The sequence below is a fragment of the Rhagoletis zephyria genome, unplaced genomic scaffold (genome assembly GCF_001687245.7).
Source record: "Rhagoletis zephyria isolate East Lansing unplaced genomic scaffold, Rhagoletis_zephyria_1.1 Rzeph_scaffold_00717, whole genome shotgun sequence".
Taxonomy (NCBI): Eukaryota; Metazoa; Arthropoda; class Insecta; order Diptera; family Tephritidae; genus Rhagoletis; species Rhagoletis zephyria.
The window spans coordinates 106,364-111,704 of record NW_016157801.1 but is presented as its reverse complement, the minus strand read 5'-3'; the positions used below and the strand labels follow the sequence as shown (position 1 = coordinate 111,704).

The 5,341-nt window shown below is 37.2% G+C and overlaps 1 long non-coding RNA gene across 1 annotated transcript in view; it reads right to left on the bottom strand.

The window, feature by feature from the left end:
* Window positions 1-1,773: 1,773 nt before the first annotated feature.
* LOC108361206 (uncharacterized) overlaps window positions 1,774-5,341 on the bottom strand; it is a 16,419-nt gene continuing 12,851 nt past the window's right edge. Inside the window, exon 3 of the long non-coding RNA XR_001847259.1 lies at window positions 1,774-1,809. This is a non-coding gene — a long non-coding RNA (uncharacterized LOC108361206). The remainder of the gene's footprint in view (window positions 1,810-5,341) is intronic.

The following is a 5,341-nucleotide window of genomic DNA, read 5'->3' as shown; positions in this document are numbered from 1 at the left end:
TCGAAATACATACAATAAATAAAAAGTGATATTTTAAAGTTAGTCGGAGTCAATATCGTCGACATTCTCTGGTTCCGATAGTAAGCTAATAACTTCACTCGTTAATGGTCGCCGCTTTGTCCTAGGGGTTTTCCGCAAACTATTTATGAACGGGTCTGACGATTCAGCAATCTGTGCAGCAAATCCAAGTTACTACAAATTCTTGACTTTTTTCTCGTGAAAAGTTCACGATAGTTTCGTGCATCTTTGTTTCTGGACTCTTGAGCTTCTTCCGAAAGTTGACCAATAGGAAGAATAGAAGACACGATTATACTCTTTCCATGAAACAGAATTTTATGTACGCTCACTGGCATATTGTACCAAGCATATTCCGATAAATATAGTTCCCTTGTCTCTGTCACATAATAGCCAAAAGCTTCAGCATTTATTTGAAACCCACATCCTATGCATGAAAGTATTGTATGAAACCTTTTCAAAAGATTGATGTTTATGCCGGTTATGTCTGATGTTATTTCAGGATCTCCAAAGAATCTTCTCGCTTTACAAATATATGTACCTGAGCTGTGTTTGACTTTGAAAATAAAATTTTTTAAATATTAATCAAAAGCCTCTAACTGTAAAGTTAAGAAATCTAAACAATTTTTATTTATATTCGCACTGGAAAATGCGTTTTAACTAGAAAATATGATTATGTGAAATTTCACCTTATATGAGGGCAAGGGGAAAAAGTGGGCGGAACAGGCCCATTTTCATTTTCAAATCAGATTTAGGTATCTGTAACCACACTGCAAAATTTCAAATGAATTGGTCCATTGGTTTGGCTGTTATTAATTTTGGCATCCTAAAAATGACAAAAGTTACACTGTGCGTTGCTGCGAAGCCATACGTTGCTACATATTGACCACCCAGCTGACAAACCACGCCAGAATCGTAGACCACCAAGGCGTCCAATCAACGACGAGGGCGACTCCGACACGCCACAAGCTGGGGCGGAAACCGAGGCTTTCCGCCCAGAAGACTTGGTCGGAGGGGAGACAAATGCTTTCCCCTCTGAGATGCCAAGCGAGCGAGGTGGATTGGAAATCGGAGCTTTCCAACAACCGTAATGCTCGCCGCCGCCATCAATACGGGAAAAGAGAGGGCATGGGGAGATCTAGATCATTCCAACCCCCAACTAGGAGCGGTTTTCGAGCTACGCTGGTACAGGAGGGTCGCAACGTAGCCTACTGAATTCAATGTCTAACATCAGTCGCTCCAACCGCTGTTGTGGAAATTGAGGCAGGAGGGCGGCTACATTTAGTACGAGCTCTTATATACCCGTGCGCTACGTCATCAATTATTACGGAAGACCTTGTCCGGGAGCTAAACCTGAGCGTGACGTCTATAAATTGTCAGCGGGATGTTTCCTCAGGTTGCGCGGAAAACATGGTCAATCGGCGACGATCACCACTCACGCTATGGTCTTACGTACATATTTTGTGTTTACAATTTGTAACCAATCTCAAGAGTGGTTGTTAAATTTTTAAAATCAAACAATCACATTTTTGAAACGAGTAAAATGTGAATGCACACTCCACTGATTCAATCATTATACCGCTCTGATTTCCAAGAATTATTGCCCCTTTTCTTCTATCCTAAACGAACTTACAAAAAGGAATGACGTATTTATGAGAAACGTCATTACAAAAAAGGAGGAGAAATGATAAGTTATTTTGCTGAAATTTTCGCTAGTATTTTAATAGGGTGCTGCTGCAAAAATATAGGCTAATTTCTTTTTAAAGACAATTTAGCGTAATAAAACGTTATATTCTATAATTTTGGCTCGAAGAAAAAAAGCCATCAAATGCAAATTTTGTTGAACCTAATGGAAGCCAGTGTGGGCATTGCTGGTGCATGTACCCACCTTAATAACTAAAAAAAATAAATGTTAGTATATAAACCGAAATTAAGCCAAACGGAAAAACATACCATTTGGAAATCGGTAATTTTATTAATTCTTCATCACTGTGGCTTCGCGAAATTATAGGGTTAAAACTATGAGCTGGTCATGATTCAATAATACAAGGTTAGATAATTATTGACAGCTGCGGTTTGACACTCCCTTACAAAAGGTTGCATTTACGGAGGACAGAGAAAGGGCAAGAATGCAATCCCTTGTTTCGAAAATGGTAGTAGAAAAGTACGCAAAGTAGGCAATTAGTAGTGAAATTCCTTTCGTAAATTCTAATGTATTTGCAGGAAATCTGGCATTTTAAACGAAATGTTGATCGTAATATTGATATATCTACGTGAATTACGTAATTTATATGCTATTTAGCCGTATAAAAACTGCAAAATGACTCAAAATTAAAATAAGACTACTATGAGACTGATGTAAACATCCAATGCTTATGTTTTCATCAGTTAAATATTCTTCGTATGCATATACAAATAAAGATATTGCACAAAAGCTTATACTTTTATTTCACACCAAAGCTACACTGTTTCCATGTAAATTTGCAAAGAAGCAACACGGTGACACTGCTAAGGGAGCGGTGCGAGAGAGACAACTGTCAGTTTATCGAACCTTGTATTATTGAATCATGTGAGCTGGTATGGGTGTTGATAACACTGCGTGTGCGTGTAACTATGTGTTTGGCGCCAGTGAGAGCGTTAGTATAGCTGAAATTGGAAAAGTTGTAACTAGAAGTTTTAAAAACCACAGTTTTCCATTGCCATTGAACTGACGCTTGTTGAACACTGGAGTCAGCTTTAGAGAACCAGAACTACTATAGACATACAGTTTACACATATGTACATACATATATACGGCCAAAGAACTTGAAACTGCAATGAAGCATGAGAGAAGTGAATATTTTATGTAATCTATTATAACTTGAGTATGTTGAGAGCCGCCGTGGGTGCATATGCATACATACATACATAGTATGTAATATTTAAGTATATTTGTATGAGTGTCAGGAAGCTTGTTAATACACTACAAGTTTTGCATGCAAAATTTTCATGTTGTTACCTGCATATTTCTAGAAAAAGCAATGAATTGATTGATTTGTTTATATGTATGTTCGCAAACAGAAGAGTACATTTCATGAGTAGCACTAAGGGAATTTATGCAACAAATTCGTAAATATTTGAGAATTCATAAAAGCTAAATATGTATGATACAATCAGCGCTCGCCGACTGCACTATACGAATTTTCAAAATTTCTAGGCATTTACGGTGCAATTTCGGTCGAGTTCACACTTACTTTCTGTATTTGTTGTTGCTTTGTGGCACTTTTGAGGCTGGCGCAGGCAGCATCCTGCAAATAGAAGTCATAACCATCCACGCCCAGCGGCGGAAACTAATGCAACAAGAGCAATAACAACGACTGCAGTAAAGTAAAACCAAACAGTAACAACAAGTACGGCGGCACAAACGAGAACAACATTAAATTGCTGCACGGCACTTGTAGCAACATTGTAAAATGTGATGTGCTGCATGCAACATCTGTTGGCAGCCAAGCCATTGTTGTGGTACGTACACATGAAATCATTCTCGGCAAGTGTCTGTGGAAAACTTTATAGGTAAGTATGTATGTAGATATGTACAGTATAATAATCCCAACGGTTTTTACCCTCCATTCCTGCCCATCCGCACGAGGGGCGCAGTCCGCATGACGTACGGAACCAATATTTGCATGTGGGCACCAGTGTCCCCAGGTCTTCGGCATGAGAAAACGTCCCTCTTGGTCTGAAAAAAAACGTCATTTCCTACCCAAAAACGTCTTTTTCAAATGTATGCACAAAGAATTGTTCTTATTAAACTTTTATTGTATACAAAGGTACATACATATGTACGTAAGGTATTTAAAATTCATTCTAAACTGGTTTGAGATCGTTAATATAAAAACTTAAAAAATCGGACAATAACCACGCCCACATCCCATATAACGGTAATTTAGAGAAATACAAAATCTTCGATAAATTAGTAAATATTAAAGCAAATTTATTCAAGATAGATGCTTGCAACAATTCTTTACCAAGAAATACGTTTATGGTAAAATTTTGGAAAATGGGCGTGACATCGCCCACTTATGATCACATATATGTATATCGGTAACCGTTCTACCAATTTGTACCAAACTCGGTATTTTTATTGTGCTTGCTACATAAAAGCAGAACGTTGAAAATTATTGAAATGCTTGAAACTGCAATATTTCTAAATTTAAGGCCGCTAATTTACTCAAAATTGATACACCCCGGCTTACCATCTAGCGGTAGCTTTCGGAAAGGTGAAAAAACGGGTATTTAATATTCGGCTCCACCCGAACTTAGACTTTCTTACTTGTTAATATTTTTTTTCTTGTAGACATTTGGTTAAATGGTCGGTTGTCGAAAATGCTAAATTACGTTCTGCTAAGAAGGAACATAGCAATATTTCAGCAATAAGTGTTAAGTCATCTGTGTCCAAAGAATAAATATTTTTTTAAGCAGCTGCTGCAAAAAATAAAGCTTGTAAAGATTTATTAAGAAAATAATTTCAAATCAGTTCTACTGACAAGATTTAGTAACAGAGAACAATTACTGGGAAGTTAAGAAACGTCAGTTTTTACACAAAAAACATTCGAACGTCAACAGGATACAAAAAACGTCCAAATGACGTTAAAAACGGCAACCTGGCAACGCTGGTGGGCACACACATTTCTTTATGTATGCAGTTTGCTTGCGAAGTTGCGATGTGCAAAACGCGATGACGGGCGATTGGTTGTTGGCAGGCAACGCGTGAATGTGTTAGTTACACAAACAGCACATTGCAGCCAAGTCGAGTTAATACATATGCAAGCGCGCGCACCACATACATCCATGCACATTAGATGACTTATTTTGCTAAAGTATTTCAGATCCTCCCTCCGGCAGCAGAATATGAAAATAGGACGCTAAAGACCTAACAAAATGGAAAAAAATTTCATTATTGCAAAAACTGAATGAGCTACTCCGAAAACCGCGATTTATAAGACTGTTTTGCTATAACTTTAGATCCTAATATGAAAAGACATTTATCTTACACAAGAAAGAAAAAAAATATCCAATCTCATGAAGAAGAAGCCGCTAAAGCGAATGGCGTACTCAGTTTTTTAATACAACTAACCAAAAAGTTACCCACACGGCCGAAAGTGACAATTTGGTACTATTTTTCACGAATTTTCGAATTTATTCGTTAGGATTTTCCAGATAGTAGTAATTTTTCCAAAACTAAAATATTTAAAATTGTAGCTAATTTAATGTAGTTTTTAAAAAAGTGAATGGCTTCACTTAAGCCTAATTTACCAGTTCAAATATAATTCGATCGAAAATCTGC